At 58.0% G+C, this 17,561-nt stretch overlaps 1 long non-coding RNA gene across 2 annotated transcripts in view; it reads left to right on the top strand.

Moving 5' to 3' along the window:
* The window catches only part of LOC144225709 (uncharacterized), a 322,326-nt gene that overhangs the window by 119,857 nt on the left and 184,908 nt on the right, over positions 1 to 17,561 (top strand). For both annotated transcript variants that reach the window (XR_013333370.1, XR_013333371.1), the window contains exon 2: positions 15,556 to 15,710. This is a non-coding gene — a long non-coding RNA (uncharacterized LOC144225709). The remainder of the gene's footprint in view (positions 1 to 15,555; positions 15,711 to 17,561) is intronic.

The following is a 17,561-nucleotide window of genomic DNA, read 5'->3' as shown; positions in this document are numbered from 1 at the left end:
GTCCGTGGGTTCAGGCCCTGCATCAGACTGTGTGCTGACAGCTCGGAGCCTGGAGCCTGCTTCGGATTCTGTCTCCCTCTCTCTGTGCCCCTCCCCTGCTCGTGCTCTGTCTCTCAAAAATAAACAAACAGTGAAAAATAAAAAGATGTTACTTTCTTACTGGAGTCACAGTGAATCTCTATGATGTCATCTTGCATTTTTGTAATAGTTGGACATCATTGTGGTTAGATACACATAACGTAAAATTTACATCCTTAACCGTGTTTAAGTGCAGAGTTCCGGGAGCACCAGGTGCGTTCACACTGTTGTACAGACTGTCTGCATCCACCTCCAGAACTTCTTCGTCTTCCCAAAGCAAAGCTCCGTCCCAGTTAAACTCCAACTGCCCGCTCCCCTCCCCCAGCCCCTGGTGCCCACCATCCTACTTTCTGTCTGTGCATCTGACGTCTCTAGGTTCCCTGAATAAGTGGAATCATCCGGTGTCTGTCCTCCATGTCTGGCTTATTCCACTGGGTGTAATGTCGTCAAGGTTCAGCCACGTTGTCAGAATATCATTTAATGTTGTCAGAGCCCCTTCATGTAGCCAATCTCACGCCGTTCTGTCTCTCGCATCCTGTAGACAGTCTTATTCATCCCATTTTGCTGATGATGACACTGAGGCTTACGTCAAGACTCATTGGGACAGGCTTAGTGGTCATGGGCCTGAGAATGGGGCCGTGACTCTGATTTTCTGCCCTCCCCCGTGCTCTGTCCACTTCACCCTGGCTGGGCGACACTGGCCTACCCGTCCACAGCTTTGCCGTCGCGACCCACTCCACTCTTTTAATAACGACTGTCACATGAGTGGGAAATAAAATCAGTTGTGGAAGAAACCTTCTCGTTTTAAGCATCTCCCCCTGTCTCCTTCTCCCCCTCCCTCGAGATGAGGCAGGGCGGTATCTAAGAATAACTACAAGTGATGGGACAGGTCAGTTTATAAATACTGCATAACCTGAGATGATGGGTCCAATTTGAAGCCTGTTGACAGTGAGGCTTTGAAGGATGGGCTCCAGGCGGGGTGTGTGCGTGCGCACAGAATACAAATCAATAATTTATAAGGAGAAGGGCATGTTATGCAAATTCAAGGTATAGACGTCGTGTCTGTAACAGTTAAATGCTGGGATGTCACCGAGGGGGGAGCTGAGTTGCGGGGAATCTGCAACCCCCCCGCTCTTACAGGTCCAAGCCCTTGGTCGTCGGGCACGACCTGAAGCCAGCACGGGAGGGGAGTCGGGAACGAGAGTAGCCTGTCCCCCGTGGGTCTGGTTTCCGGGAGCTGTTGGACATTGCTGTTCTTTGGAAGCTCTGAGGGTTCCACAGGCAGCAAGAAGGGCTGGAGCACTTCAGATGCCTACTCTCTGTGGCCAGAGGCTCCTGGGGCAGGAAATGAGGAGCCCAGGACCCTCCACCAGCCGGGGGCGGTGTGGCAGCGGCCTGGGCCCACCCACTTAACTGGTTAATCTGTGTGCAGAGCAACTCTTGTCGGCCGGCGTATGTGGCTTAACCAACCTCATTACTCTTGTGCAGTTAGCAGCTCGGAGGAAGATGATACCCTTCAGGTTTGACCCAATTTTCGTTTTTGTTGTCATAACCGTGGAAAATCGACCTTTGAGCCCCTCGGCAGCAGGCCTGAATGGGAAGTGATTTACGGCAAGTGTGTGTGTGGAGTCCCTGATGGGCTGGCAGCAGAGAGCGGGGGGCACCCTCTGCCAGCCCTGATCCCCACTTACAGCATTTTCCAAAACAGATTCTCATCCTTCCCACCGTCTGAGAGCCCACACCCTGGAGATTCTAAAAACCTTGTTACTTTGATTTAAAAAGTAGGCGGATGGACAGGGGCGTCCAGAGAGGCAGGTCCCTAGCGCTGGTGTCTGCATCGCCAAGCCACAGACAGGACAGCCTGGCTGCCCTTCCCTCCGTGGGAATGACAATCATCCTCCACCTGGTCTGTGAGCTGTGATGTCACTTCCTGTTTCCGATGGGGAAGCGGGGGCTCCAAGCAGGGAATTGAGGCTTCCCATGGATTGCCTGCAGGAGTCTCTCCTTCTCTGACTCGTAGGGGAAACATAACTAGGAGTCACATGATGCCCTTTGGTACAGAGAAAGGAGAAGGGGGGTAGGAAATTGAAGCTGGGGCAGAGGGGAGGGTGTATCAGTTAGCTCTGGCTGCATAACAAACCACTTCAAATCAGTTGCTTCAAATACCAGCCATTTCCTTTTATGTTTCATAAGCCCGTGCAGGACTTAGTGGCTCTGCTCTAGGCTGGGTTGAGGGGGGCAGCCCTGCTCCATGTGCCCTTCACCCCATCCTGGGACCAGGGGCCCGACCATGGTAACGGTAGAGGCACAAGAGAACAGGTAAAAACATGCAAGTCTTTTTCTGGGCTAAGGTTAGAAATGGCTCACCATTTCTTCAGCCTCCTCCTTTGGCCAGTTAAGTCACCTGACTGAGCCCAGATTAATGTATGGTGAAAAAGAGACTTTGCCTGTTTAGAAGGAAACAATTGCAGTCATGTGGCAAAGGGCATGATGCCAGGGAGGACCAGAGTCTCATTAATGTACCACCATGGTTGGTGAGGCGGTCTGCCTGGGGCTGCTGCTGCTGCTGGCCAGGATGGTATCCGTTGTATATTTAGTGCTTACCATGGACCGGTCACTCGATGAAGTGTTCTGTCTATACGATCTTTTTTGTTTTTTTATAGTAATCTAATAAGACAGTTGTTGTTACCCACTTAATAGATGGGCAAACTGAGGTTGGGAAAGGTTAAGTAACTTGCTCAGGCATAGTGACAGGGCTGCTGGGATTTCCATCCAGGTTTATGGAAATAAACCAGCCCAGACTCAAAGACACTCTACCTCTCAGGCCTCCTGCCCCTACTCCTGTGCCGGACCTTCTTCTCCCCTCACTGGGTTTATTTTGTGGATGGATGAATGGGTGGATAGGTGGATGGATGGATAGATGGATGGATGGATGAATGGCTAGGTGGATGGGTGGATGGTAGGTGGATGGGGGTGGTGGGTGGATGAATGGCTAGGTGGATGGGTGGATGGATGGGTGGATGAATGGGTAGGTGGATGGGTGGATGATAGGTTGATTGGGGGGGGTGGATGGATGGAAGGGTGAGTCGGTAGATGCATGGGTGGGTAGGTGGTTGAGTGGATGGATAGTGGATGGGTGAATGGATCAATAGGCAGATGGAGGAACAGACAAATGGGTGGATGGCAGATGGGCAGGTAGACAAAGTCAATGTCTCCAGTGGCCTTAGCTTCCTTCTGATATGTACTTCTAGTTTTGCCACACCACACTTCTTCCCTTCCTCGTGAAGCTCTACATGAGCCAAAACTCATCGGCTGGGTAGTAAGCATGCCACCCAGAGGAGTCCAGAAGGAAAATCAGGTCCCAGGAAGGCAGATTTCATGGCCAGGGTCACACGGAGATCAGACTGGAGGCCACAGCAGGGCCCAGGTCGGCCTAGGCTTGTGTAGGAAGGCCAGACCTGTGTTCCCCGCTGAGAAGCCAGGGCAGGACGTGGGCAGAAGAGCCCCTTGCCAAGGACGCAGATTAGGAGTGCGGAGGCTGGTCGTGGTGGCGCTTGCTTCCCCATCCTGCTTCCCTCCCTCTGCTCTCGTCCGTCCCTCAGCATCTAGGGCCCTCCAGCCTTGAGGCTGCTGAGCCCTCGGGCACACTGACTTCACCGTCTGCTGCTTCCAGGGAGGCCGGTCCAAGACCGGGGCCCACCTGCTGCCAGGTGGGATGGGGGTGCTCTCTCCACCTGGGGAGGGCGTGGCCAGACTGCTGTAGCCGTGGCGCTCCCAGGGGAGGGGCAACAGCTGTGGGCGTGCCGCACCCCCCCACCGAGTGTGCCCCGCCTGTGGGATTCCCTGCGCGGTGTGTCCATTCCTGCGAGATCCTAACCAGGGGAGGCCTGATGTAGATTCTGGTCCCTGCCCCGCAAATGCAAGGCAGCCAGCACGGGGGCCTGGGCTGGGGACCCTCTCCTGTCTTGTCGTGTTTCCTCTCTCTCTCTTCTCACCGCTGGAGGCCACGGGGGCACGCGGATGGCTGTCGCCGTCCTCCGTCTGCTGGTGGAAGCCCCCTGGGGCAGGTGGCTCTGCCTAAGCCTGGGACACATGCAGTATCATTACACTGATTATTGCCTCTTCCCAGACGTATTGATCGCGCTTCCGTCTCTGACTCTGGCCAACTTGAAGACTCTGCACCCCATCAGAGCCGCAGGGACTGAGGGAGTGGCTTTGACTCAAGATGTATTATCCGTCCAGGAGGTGATTTTTTTTTTTTAATTGAAAAACTGGAGAGTACTTTACGTATCGTGAAATGTGTGGGTCTTAGTACCGTCCATGCAGTTTTGACAAACAGGCTTCACCTGCATGGAGATATGGAACATTCCCACAACTCCAGAAGGTTCCTTGATCTGGCAGGGTGCAAAAGTCCCTGAGCCGGATGATGCCCTAGAGGTCGGCGAATGAAGGCTTAGGCTCCGGCCTTACCAGGACTCTCGTGACGGCCTCGGCCAGTGCAGACCCGTGAGAACCCAGCTCCTCTGAGTTGACAGACTGGCAGGGAGAGGGCAGCAAAGGGACAGCCAGCCAGGAGAGGGGTCCGGGGCAGGAAAAGGGCTGTCGGGGTCCCTGGCGCCTTCCTCTGCCCCCATGCAGATCACACTCAGGTCACCCAGGACGATGCCCCATCTTACGTGACAGGCACTGTTCTTGAGAGTACAGTCTCCAACGGCCAGACGGGCTTCGAGTGTTCACATGACAATGTTGTTGAGCACCTGAGACCATGGGTGGGAGGCTCAGGGGGGGGGGCATCGCTGTGCCCCACGTTGCCAAGAAAAAGGGACATGTGACACCTGGCCCTGGGCGGGGGTTTAATGCCGTGTCCCGCCAAGAAGCCCTGGGCACTGTTTCTGCCCCACATCCCCCTCGCTGCCTCCTGTGCTCAGGGCAGGTGGGGACAGCCGAGGACCGGTGCCCACACCAGGGCTGGGTTCTACTGGTGGCTGGAATTCTCCAGAGCAGGGCCCTCGGGGAATTCCCTCAGGACGGCTGTGAGATGCAAATGTCACAGCAGCTAGCAGAATATATATATAAATAAATGTTTACTTCTTTTTGAGAGAGACAGAGAGACAAACAGCATGAGCAGAGGAGGGGCAGAGAGAGAGACACAGAATGTGAAGCAGCTCCAGGTTCTGAGCTGTCAGCACAGAGCCCGATGCGGGGCTCAAACCCACAGACCACGGGATCGTGACCTGAGCCGAAGTCGGACGCTTAACTGACAGAACCACCCAGGTGCCCCTGGCAGAATACATTTTTAAAGCACGTCACTGATTCAAGGTCTTCTCCCGAGCTCAGGCGGGATGAGTGCTGTGCCCAGCGGGGGAGGCGCGGCCTTGGAAGGGAACATCTGAGAAACTTGCTGCATCTGTGTGTGTGCAGCCGGAAGGAGGTCTCGGGGCCAGTGCTGGGGTCCCAGGCCCCAAAGAGCCAGGCGTCCTGGCTGTCTTGACCCAGAGGCAGCAAGGCCCACCCTGAACTCCCCAACCCCCCACCAGCCTCGCAGGTGCCCTGAAGTGACTGCTCTGCCAGGGCCTCAGGCCCCCCGTTCACAGGGAGGGCACCCGGGAGTTTCTATCCTCCCCTCCCCATTTCTCTCCACCGCCTAAAAGTTAGAATCCTATTAAGGCCGCGATTCCCTACATTTGTGAAGTAAAGCCAGTCTCGGAGAAAACTTCAGCTGTTCAGCATCAAAATCCTATTACCGAATGCCATGTTTCCCGTGCGTAGATACCTGGCGGCTGGGAGATAAGTGGGGCCGAGCTTCTGATTGCTGCCTGCTGTGCTATCTGCCCTGCCCAGGCTGCTGGGAGCCCACCCCTCCCCCACCCTGTGCCCCCCCCCCACGCTTCCCTCCCACCCCACCTTCTAGGTAGCTTCCTAAGGCCTCATGGTGTCAGCCTGTCAGCCTGGAGAGCCAACTAGAAAGTCCTTGTCCCCAGCCCCCACCTTGACCGTGGTGACTTCGTCTCCCTGGCCCTGCCCAGGAGACTGTCTGTGAGCCGGGTCCCTGGCCGGTGAGGGTACCGCAGAGAGCGGAAGCCAGGGGATGGAGTGTGTGGAGGAGGGGCTGAGAGCCTATCCTGGCACGGGCTGTGCTGAGGTTACCGGGAAGCACGCGTCGGGATTAACTGCGGGGAACGTGCTCCCCCAAAGCTCTGTGGGCAGATAGCCAGGGCGGAGGGAGGAGGCTGATGGGGTCTGCTCCAGGCTCTCCCTCCTGTCTGCCTGGCGAAAATCACTGACCTCCAGCTCTGAGATCCCCTGGGGGGTCCCAGGCCCTGCCCTCTGGCTGTCTTAGTGATCGTGGGGCTGACTCCTCAGTTGGCCTGGCGACGCCTTCAGGCCATGGCCACCGACTCTTGCCACCTGCCCTCAGCTGGCTAGGCACTCCGTCAGAGCCCCCTCCTTCAAACGGCCACTCTGCTGCTCCTTCCTTCTGAAAGCTTGTCACACCCCAGCCCCCTCCTACCTTTCCCGTGACCACAGCGCTCCGGGCGGCCCTCCACGGCGTCCGACAAAGTGTATTGTAATTATCTGTTTAATTCACGGCAGTGCAGAGCCGTGCTCCTGCCCAGGCCGGAGTGCTTTGCAGGTGAGGAGCAAACGGTGGCCTGTCACCGCCTGTATGGTGGGAGTGGTCCCCCTCATGGGTGAGCCCAGGGTCTCTCGGGTAGGGGCACAGGGTGGGGGGGGACTCAGCCCTTAGACAGCCATATCTGGCTGCCTGCTTCCCCACTAGCCTCTCAACTGCTGAGGGCCATGTGCGATGCACCCTCAGTCCCCCGCACCCCCCCCTAGCAGAGTGAGCTACAGCCTCTCCGGCTTTGCTGACAAGGGCGGGAAGAGCCCGTCTGGGTTCCCCTCAGGGCCTTTGCGCTTTCCTCCCCTCTCCGTCTCCCAGCTGTGCTTCCCTTCCCAGCCAGGGCTCTGGGCCACGGAGGGGCTGCGGGAAGGGACAGTGTGTCCACCAGGTAACCTGGGCCACCAGGCGAGACTCAGGGTTTTACTCTTCCCTTTCGTTTCTTCATTCACTCACTCCTTCATCCAACAAATCCTCGAGGGCCTCACGGGTCGGGCACTGGCTCTGCAGCGGTGAGCAGAACAGGTATTTCCCGGCCCTCCAAGGCCGTGGTGGAGTAAAGCAACAAAGGAAAATGTAATCACAATTTGCAGCAGGTGCCACAAGGAAGAAGAGTAACGTGGGGTGCGGACAAGGTCTTCTCGGCTGGGCGGGTCAGGCCTCTCACTGGGGACGTGATTTCCACTGGAGGCCGCGAGAGGAGCTGGGACGGGGCCTCACGCAAAGCAGGGAGCGAGAAGGGCTCCTTGGGGGACCGGGGACCACTGGGTCCCTTAGAAATCTGGTCCCTGGACACCGTCTCTTCCTGGGGTTTTTGTGGTGTCCCGCAGCTCGTCTCCCTCCCCTGGGGGCCCCTTATTCCTCCGCACAGGCCTCCCCACCCCATCCCTGCCTCCCAGGGTGTCCGGGGTGTGTCCCTCATCGCCTGTCCTCTGCGCCCACCCTGTCTCTTCTCACTGGTGTCTCTGTCCGTGCCCTGGGCTTTGGCCACCGTCCACATTGTTATTTGTTTAATCTAAGGGTCATACCAAACCTCAGTGGCTTCAAACAGCGGTCACTTCTTAGCCTACAGTTTTGGGGGTTCAGGAGCCCAGGAGTCTCAGCAGCTAAGGTCTTTTGCTCAGGGTCTTTCACGGGCTTTGGGTCAACCTGCTGGCTGTCGGAGGCAGGCCCAGCTCCTGCTCTGCGGATCTCTCCACGTGGTCGCTGGAGGGTCCCCATGTCATGTCAGTCAACCTCCGCCAGCACGAGAGCGGGTGATATCACTTATGACCCGATCTCAGAACAGGGGGCCATCACCTCTGCTGCTGCGCCCAGCCCCGGCACGAGGTGTGAAGGGGCCGCGCCAGAGGACAAGGGCTGAGGATCGTAGGGCCATCTGGAGACGGGTACCGCAGTCCAAAGCAGACAAGACTACCTCCNGGGACCCTTCAAACACAACACATCCAGATCTGAACCCAACCCCACAAGCCTTGGGAAATCGGATCATGTAATTGTTAACATACGCCGAGCTGTCAAGAATAACTTGGGGTCTGCGCATAACCGTATAGCAAACTCCAGCACCAGCCCAGCTGAAGCCCGCGAGTCCTGCCCGTCACCCCCACTGGTCTCCATCCACCTTGTGTGAGTCTCAGTTTCTCATTTGCTCGCTGGCGGTGGGCCCCGTGTTGAGACTCCTGCCTTGGTTTTCACGCCCTCCGCCCTGTCCACACAGGCACCAGAGAGGCACATCTGCATAGTTTCCTGCTTAAAATTCTTCAAGTGGCCATTGAAAGTCCTTGGCTTGGTGTTCAAGGAGCTTCCTGATCTAGATTTTGACTTACACGGCTGGTCACATCTTCTAGTTCATCTGATCCCAGACCCGGAAGGCATCTCCCTGCCTCTCTCGCCTGGGTCCCTACCTGCTGGGCCACTTGCTCTGCTCCCCAGTCTTTTAGACTCCCTCCAGGGTGGGCCACCTCCTCTGGGAAGCAAGAACACCCACTCAGGACGAGCGAGGGGCCTCTCTCTGCTAAGGTTCCCGCACCCCCTTTGCCTCGGTCACTGATGTTTTATCTGTGATGTGTTTACTGAGCACGGAACTGCTCTGTGCCAGGCACTGTTCTAGAAGCACCCAGGAGGTCTGCCCTGTGGAGCCTGACGTCTCGCGTAAGCCCTTATCCCACCTCTGCTAAGATTTCTTGTCATTCCTCCCTCTGCGCTGCAGCCCCCTTGGGGGACCGGCCCGTGAGGTGTCATCTGGGTCCCCAGCATCTGTCGTAGGAGAGACTCAATGGATTTTCAGCGCTGGAATGGTGCTTTGGGGAAGGGCCAGATCGCAGGAACCAGCGGGCTTGAAGGTCCCCGGTTGTCTGAAGCTGGGGTCTCTGTCTTGGTCATTGATCCCTAGACACGGGCGCCCAGGCTGATTGGCGAGGGAGGCCGGGGGAGTGCATGGGAGAGTCCGCTTCAGACCGTGCCCTGCGCAACTTCTCATCAAGAGTGAGTGCAACCCAGCCGCGTGGCCAGGCCAGAGTTTTGGTGCTTTTTGGGAACACGTCTGGTCTGGGGCCTGGCAGGCTTGGACCCCTGGGCCCTACCTCATGTCGGGGTTTCTGGGCCCCCGTTTCAGCCCTGCTGTCACTAAGGTCACACAGCTCCCAGCCTTTCCTCCAGAAACTGCTTTCCCCGACCTTGGGGAAAATTGCTTCCCAAATTACACCCCTCCACTTCGCAAGCTTTAAACATAGAGCGGGAGGACACATAAATTACATAAGCGCCTTCTCATTCCCGTCGGATACGTTGAATAATGTAACATTTCAACAATACCTAAAGGTACACTGTATTATTAAAACAGGCTGGTGTTGCGGATGAAGTGCAGCTACAGGAAAATTGTCACAGACTCCCACTAGATGCTAGAAAAATAAAACCCAGATTATTATTATTATTATTATTATTACTATTTTTTTGACCAGAGACAGGATTTCATGAGGCACGGGGGGAGTCAGGCACGAAGCTGGCTTCTGGTTTAGAAATGGAAGGAGGAGACTCCTTTTTTCGGAATATTCTGTATTCCCTGTAATCTTTACTTCGGGGACCAAGTGCTGTGAGATGTTCTCCCCACTGAAGACACGGCGAGTTTTTCTTTCATAGCGGGGGCTGTGTTAAGCTCAGGGTTGTGTTGTTGGCTTGTGTCTGGGAGGAACGGAGACTGAGGGGCGTCGGGGAGGGGAGAGATTGGACCGGAGCCCGTCAGCACCCGTGATCGGTGCCGGGGAGGGACTGCGGATGGAAACCGGGAGAAGGAGGCATGGGCGCTCAGCGAGGGAATGGCTTCAGAGAGAAGTGAGGGCAGGAGACAGAGCCTGCCGGCCAGAGTGCGTGGCGCTTGGCAAGGCTTCCGTATCCTACTGAGCGGTGTGGTCAGTGGGACAGATGGCTCTGATGGGTTTGGATGTGTTGATGTTTTTTGTTTTTAAAAAGAATGAACACCAAACCCTTTGCCATTACTTTGAACTTGGCACGCTCTATCGAAGTACAGCTGATGCGTAACTTTGTTTGAGTTTAAGGTGTGCAACCTGATGGTTTGTTGTACGTAGATTGTGACGTGGCCACCGCATCCACCCCCCATGTGCTTTCTCGTAACAATGAGCTTTGAGATCTCCTCTCCCGGCAAGTTTGGCACATACGACCCAGCATCGCGGAGCACGGTTGCTGCGCCGTGCAGGGTTCACCCGGCGGTGAGACCTGGGCACCGTTGACCAGCCCCTCCTGCCTCTGGGAACCACCAGCCTGTTTTCTGTTTCTCTGGCAAATCCTTGCGGTTCCTCCGGGCTTCCTTTACTTCCTGCCAGGCAGAACTGGTCCGTGGAAAGTTTCCTCCTGGCAATGAAATGAGCCAGCACAGAAAGGTTGGTTTGGCGAGAAAGGCCCCATTCCCAGGTGGGTAGGTTGAGTCCCCTGGGATTTGCAGACACCATTTCCTGAGCCTCTCTGGGACATGGAACAAGAATGCAGGTGCGTCTCTGGGGAGATTAGTACCTTTGTTACAGAGGGTCAAACAGCGCGTGTGGGCTCCGACGTGGTAGGCCCTTCACACGAGTCCACGGAGGAAAGGGTCAGGGATGTCCAGCCTGTCCCCTGTCACACAGCTCGTACGAGGTGGAGCTGGAGGAGAGAGCGCTCTGAGCCCTGCCTGCTGCCCGCCCCAGGCCCCTAGGGTCTCCCAGGGAAGTTGCGGGCTGTCTCCGAGGGCCGGGGGTCTGTGCCTTTCCCAAGGTGCCCAGGCAGGTGAGGAGTGGCTCTGAGTCCAGGTCCTGAACCTGCAGGGCCTTGTCTGCCCAGACGTGGCCCGTGTACCAGCAGCAGGCCCAGGGAGGGGACATCAAGTGGGGGACGGTGACAAGTCTGTTCCTCATCTTGAACCTTATGCGTAAAGCCGCTTCCCCAGATGACCCTAGTTAGGAAGGACTGTTGCTGTCCCCAGCCTGCCTGTGGGTCCCCAAGTGCAGGGGAGGCTCTGTCTCTGGAGATGTGGGAAACAAGCCAGAATGGAGGCTTTGCTGCTGGGCAGCACTGTGCGGAGGGCAGGGTGCACGGTGGTGAGAAAGACCAACCTCAGGCTGTCCTTAGGGGACCACATGTAGTCCTAGATCACGATGGTGGTGATGATGGTGGTGATGGTGATGGTGGTGAGGATGATGGTTGTGATGGTGAGGATGATGGTGGTGATGGTGATGGTGGTGAGGTTGGTGGTGATGGTGGTTGTGATGGTGAGGATGATGGTGGTGAGGATGATGGTGATGGTGATGATGGTGAGGATGGTGGTGAGGATGATGGTGATGGTGATGATGGTGATGGTGATGGTGGTGAGGATGATGGTGTGGATGATGATGGTGACGATGATAGTGATGATGATGATGGTGATGATGGTGAGGATGATGGTGGTGATTGTCATGGTGATGGTGATGATGGGGAGGATGATGGTGGTGATTGTCATGGTGATGGTGATGATGGGGAGGATGATGGTGGTGATTGTCATGGTGATGGTGATGATGGGGAGGATGATGGTGGTGATTGTCATGGTGATGGTGATGATGGGGAGGATGATGGTGGTGATTGTCATGGTGATGGTGAGGGTGATGATGGTGAGGATGGTGGTGAGGATGATGGTGATGGTGATGATGGTGAGGATGATGGTGGTGATTGTCATGGTGATGGTGAGGATGATGATGGTGAGGATGGTGGTGAAGATGATGGTGGTGGTGATGATGATGGTGGTGATTGTCATGGTGATGGTGATGATAATGGTGATGATGGTGATGGTGGTGATGATGATGATGGTAGTGATGATGGTGGTGATGATGGTGGTGATGGTGATGATGGTGGTGATGATGATGATGGTAGTGATGATGATGGTGGTGATGGTGATGGTGATGATGGTGGTGATGGTGGTGGTGATGGTGGTGGTGATGATGGTGATGGTGATGATGGCGATGGTGATGGTGATGATGGTAGTGATGATGGTGGTGATGATGGTGGTGATGGTGATGGTGATTTGGCCGAGTTACCCCCCCTTCCCTCCCCATTCCTTCTGGACTGACAGTCCAGCCCTGCAGTGTTCAGAGGACAGGGGCCCTCAGAGAGGAATGGAAGGGCCGACTGCCCAGTACTCGCAGGCCTGGCGTTTGTGGGGTGGCCAGCGGACCTTACCATCCACGGTCCCTTGTAACAGGAACGCCTGCTGGGGCCGCTGCCTATTTGTGTGTTGGCTTATTTTTGCAGGAGATACTTAGAAGTGCTGGTGTCATTTTTCTGTCTTTTTCTCCCTAATGGCAAGAATCGCAACAGGAGGCCACTTGGGGCCAGGACACTAAAGGCAGCCCGGCCTCCTGCCCCCTTGGGAGCAGAGCTGGGGGCTGGACAGCCGCCCAGAAGACTTTAATTGGTGGCAGAGATGGGGGGAGAGGTGGGAATGGGCTGTACAGACCTTCCTGAGACTGGGCTTTCCCAGCCAGCTCCCTGTCCTTGCCCTTGCCCTTGGTAGGACTACGCCTGGTATTTTCCAGCTCCAGGCCCTTCTCCGGTGCCACGTCCTTCTGAGGCCCCCACCGCTTGTGTCCAGCCTTCCTGGGAAACTGGAGCCTCTGTCCACCTCCAAATTAATTTTGAGGGCTCCCCCAACAAAAACAAGGGGATTGAATCTGGAAGAAGTAGGTTGAGGGGATGGGGTAGAGTCCTGAGCCTGGGGTTCTGGAGTGGGGGGGGCTCAGAGTCCCCCACCTCCTGCAGCAGGACCCACAAGGACATTGACACTGAGGTCAGCGGTTGAAGGCTCCCTGCCTGACTCTGGCCCCCGGGCTACGCACTGGCAGCGGCTGGAGCTGCGGGCCCTGGCGCTGTGCTTGGCACGTGGTGGGGCACAATGAATGTGGTTCCGAGGAGGAGGAGGACACAGCTCTCCCATGCTGGATTTAGGACTTGACCCTGGGCTTCAGCTGGACAGGCCAGGGCCGCCGTGCGCCCCATGGGCCTTCTGGTCTCCCTTTCTTCTCCCTTTTCCCGGAGCCAGCCCTGGGGCCTTGAGAGGCTTCATGGTGACTCACTTGCTTGGCCTTTTGTCTCTTACCTTTGTCTGTTCTGTGAAGAAGGAGGTGGGACCAGGCGCACCCCCCCCCGCCCCGGCAGCTGGGACGCTGGGGCCCCACACCGGGGTGGGCCCAGGGCCCAGGTTCTGTACTGTGGGTGATGGATAGTGTCTTGTCTGCAGAGCGGGGGAGAACATGCAGTTGCCATCAGGGACAAGCTGCTAAATGGTGGCCCATTTAAGAAGATGAAGGGCAGCTGTACTGATGGCGAGGCCAAGGCCTGGCTGAGGTAGGGCTGCTCACCGGAGAGGTCTACAGGGCCATTCGTGCCACCCCTGTCCAGGCTCCGTGAGCCCACGGCCCAGCAAGGTGAAATAACCTCTCCTCTCCCGGCCTGCGAGCCTCCCGAGGCGGGTGTGCAGGGTCGGGACAGGGCGCACAGCTCAGTGTGCGAGTCGGGGGTTGGGGGGTGAGGCGTCACCACCACCCTGGAGGAGCCATCCGTGTGGGGCCGGGGGCGGGGGTTGGGCTCTCTCTGGATTCCTGTACCGGCCTTCTCCCCTCCCCGCCTTTGCTTCCTGTCCCTTGTCACCTCTCCGCCTTGGGTTTACCTGCCACGTCAACCGTCCACACCCCAACCTGCTCTTGTCCCAGTGGGTCTGGTGCAGAATGAGTTCCAGCCTCGCCTTTCGTGCCCGCAGCTGAGAACCAAGCATTTGGATCTAGGAGAAGCCTGCCTCCCTGCCTTCTCCCCCCGCCCCCCAGCTTGGGTCACCGCCTGGAGCCGCCTCTACCTGGGGCCCCTCCGCGTCCCCCTGGCTTCTCTTCTACCCGGCGCCCTGGCGCCACCTGTCTCTCTCACTGCATTTAGCGCTGACCCACGACAGCAGATCACACACTTGCTTTTCCCACTGAAGAGCGGCCTCACGGAGCACAGGGCTGTCTCCCGTTCTCCCCGATGCCCGGCCCCCGGTGCCGTGCGTGGCATGGCTGCTCGCTCCAACGCCACGTGGTGCCTGGGCGTCTCTCTGCGGCTGGCAGCACTCTGGGGGGCTGGCCCTGCCATTGGGGATGTGCGGGATTCTCCTTTTAAGCAACTGGATTTTAGGAAAAGAAACACACTCGTAGTCTTTTCTTTTTTAAAGGTCCGTTGTGGGGTTTCTGGGGATGTGCAGGGGGGGTCTCTCTGCTGAGGCGGGCTGGGGGAGTACCGCCTGGCCAGCCGGACCCAGGACTCTGCCCCAGGGCCGGTCTCTCGGGGCTCTGCCCAGAGAGGATGTCCGCAGCGGTTTTGCGTCTTACCTGCCGATGGCATGCCCACGGGGTTGGAGCGAATTAAGCAAAGAAGGGAATTTCAAGGCCCAGGTGCCCCCCGAAACAGCAGCCCCCGCCCCCGCCTTGTGTTTCCTGGGAGTTTGGGCTCCGGGGAGTGAGAGCAGACACTCTCCTACAGAAGCCCGAATGTGTGCACGGAGGAGAATGAAAGGGGGTTTGTTCATTCGTTCATTCATTCATTCATCCGTGTGAGAAATAGTGAGCTCCGACCGGGTGCCGGGCACATCCCAGGCACTGGGGTCCCAAGTGCTTGCCCTTGGGGAGCCTGCATTCCAGGGTGATGCATCTGTGTGGAGCAGCTGTGATAAGTCCTGGGGGAGATTCAGGGGGCGGAAGAGGAGGGGACGCCCTCATCTTTGACCGGGTGTTGTGCGTGGGCCAGGCCACCGTGCCACACCCCCCCAGGCTGGGAGGGGCGCGCCGTGCGGTCACCCAGCTGTGCAGGCACGTGGCGTGCAGGGGGAGGCGCGCTTGGACGTAGGGACAGCCGGGAAGCCTGGGGCTGCGGGAGGTGCGGGCACTGCCTCGGGTCCCGTGGGCACAGGAGGATTTACCGGGAAGCTGTGAGCCCCCCACCCCGGCACGGCCCTGCGGCGTATTTTTAGCTTCGTCGTCTGAGACAGCCCTCCCCCACCCCGAATCATGTAAGCATCAGGGTCCCCAGACCTGGCTTGCAGGTCACTGTAGCCACCTGGTGTTTCCTCCCAGCGACATGGGACACGGCTGGAGAGTGACGTCGCCCAAGGAATCTTTTAAAAAGAGAGGGACCAGGGAGTTTCAGGAATGGTAGCAGTGATGGGCTGTNCCCCCGCCCCCCCCCCCCCCGCCTGGGTGTGGCCTCAGTTGCCTTGAAGCACCCCCTCTTCTCTTGTTTGCTAACACCCGTATTCCTTTTATGTCAGAAAGAAGATGTTTGCTTCGGAGGCACTTAAATCTTCTTTTCTTTTCCTTCAGGTTGAGAATCTGTCTCTGAGAACCTGAAACTGTTCCTCTGCTGATACTCCGTGTTTCCCAGCAGCCTTCCCACCCCAGAACGTTCCAGAAAGAACCCCACGGGGAGGGGGGCACCTCCCTGCTGCAGCAAAACACACCTCCCCCACCACTACCAGGTAAGGCTGCCGCCCAGGCCGCCCGGTCCTCGGAGGAGGAGGTTGCATTTGCGATGGGAAAACATGTTACGAACCGAGGGGACTGCACGGTGGGGACTTGGCTCTGCCTTTCGTGGCCTCGGGGGGCAGACTGGGGGGCACCGGGGCAGACCCCCAGGGCTGTGCTGGCTCAGATTGGCAAGGGGTGCCTGCTCTCTGTGACCTGAGGTCCGTCAGCCTGGATGCAGTTATCATCCCAGGAAGGAAGGTGGACAGGGCGTAGCGTCCACTGTCTGCTGTCATAGCGCGAACTGTGGAGGCCAAGGTCGGGTGTGACCTGCCGCTGCCCAGATCCTCCTGCAGTCCAGCCAGCGGTGCTCGTGCCCCCATAGGCTCCGGGGGGGCCCGGACGATTGCTCCGGGGAACTTCGGCTGGATCAGGAACTCCCCCCGCAACCCCAGGGCTATCGGGTTAGCGACAGAGCACCCCGTAGGCTCAGGGCCCGTCCCTTACGAGGCCGCCCCACCTCAGACACCAGCCACAAGTCTCGGGGGCCACCTGCACTTCTGATGGGCCAGCTGCAACTTCCCAGGACCCTCAGTGCTGATAATCCGCCAGACTGACTCTCAGAACTGCAGAGCCACATGCGGTCGGGTTTCCGTGGTAAAGGACGCCCTCCCCCCAGGGGCCAGGACCGCTCACCCTCCGGGCGTGTCCACAGCGCACCCATCACCGAGTGGCCTGGGCTGGGAGTGCCCAGTTTTACTGGGGTCCTATTACATCAGTGGCCACAAGGCTGGACTCTGTCCCCTGCCCTGTCTCTCCCCTGAGGGGGAGCGTCCCTCTGTCTAAGGACCCGCCCAGCCGCCCAGTTAGCGTGAAGTCAGGTGTGAGGTTACACAGGACACCCCCATCCCTCGGGAGGGCCCCGCGTTTTAGAGGTCACCTCCTGGGAACTGGGGACAAAACCAGGCACGTTGTTACATCACCAGGGATGTCAGTGCAGCCCGGTCCCCGCTGAGAAACTGCACAAAACTGGAGGGTGGGGCTCACGCAGGGCCGGGCAGGAGAGACTCGGGCGCGCGGGGCAGTCCGCCTCTGTGCCGCCCTTTTCTGGGCGGGGCAAACGATGCCAGCAGGAGTTCTGGGCAAGGAGCCAAGGACACAGGCTGGTGTCTCCAGTTCCCCCTCCGGGGTGCCGGCTGTAGTGTGCACGGAACCCGCGTCCGCACAGGCATCGGAGCTGCTGCAGGCCCGCACTGCCGCCGCTCTTCCCATGATCCTCTCTGCCCCAGGGTGTCTGAGGCCCTCTTCTGGCTCACGGTTGGTTGCGCACTGATGGGTCTGGATGCTGTCATTGAACTACACTCGCCGATCCTGTTGTGGAGGCTGGAGCTGTGGTGGTGACAAAGCCAGGTCCTTGCCGCGTATACTCTGCTGACATTTAACGTCAGGCGGCGACGAGGCTGTGAAGAAGGGTGGTCAGAGGCGATTGAGGATGATGGGGGGGTTCTCGCAGGGCAGTCCGGGCAGGCCCTGGAGGCTGACGGGGATGAGAGAGGGAACCAGCTGAGCCCTGGGGGGAGCAGTGCAGCCGAACCCTGGCAAGTGCAAAGGCCCTGAGGTGCGTGGGAGAAGTAGCAAGAGGCTGGTCTGCCAGGGTCCGGGGGCAGCAGGTGCGAGGAGGTAGTGCAGAAGCTCTGAGGCCAGGGGTAGGCATCGGGGGTTTTGCCTTAAAGATGGTAGCAGCCGCTGGGGACCTCTGAGCAGGCGGCTGAACCAGCAGACTCAGCTGTGTGCAGACATTGCCTTCTGTGTGGGGACTGGATGGGGATGGGGGGTGGGGCAGAAGCAGGGCCACCAGCAGGAGG

The sequence above is a fragment of the Crocuta crocuta genome, unplaced genomic scaffold (assembly GCF_008692635.1).
Source record: "Crocuta crocuta isolate KB4526 unplaced genomic scaffold, BGI_CrCroc_1.0 scaffold50, whole genome shotgun sequence".
Lineage (NCBI taxonomy): Eukaryota > Metazoa > Chordata > Mammalia > Carnivora > Hyaenidae > Crocuta > Crocuta crocuta.
Note: the sequence above shows the minus strand (reverse complement) of the source record. Positions and strands in the feature narration are given on the sequence as shown.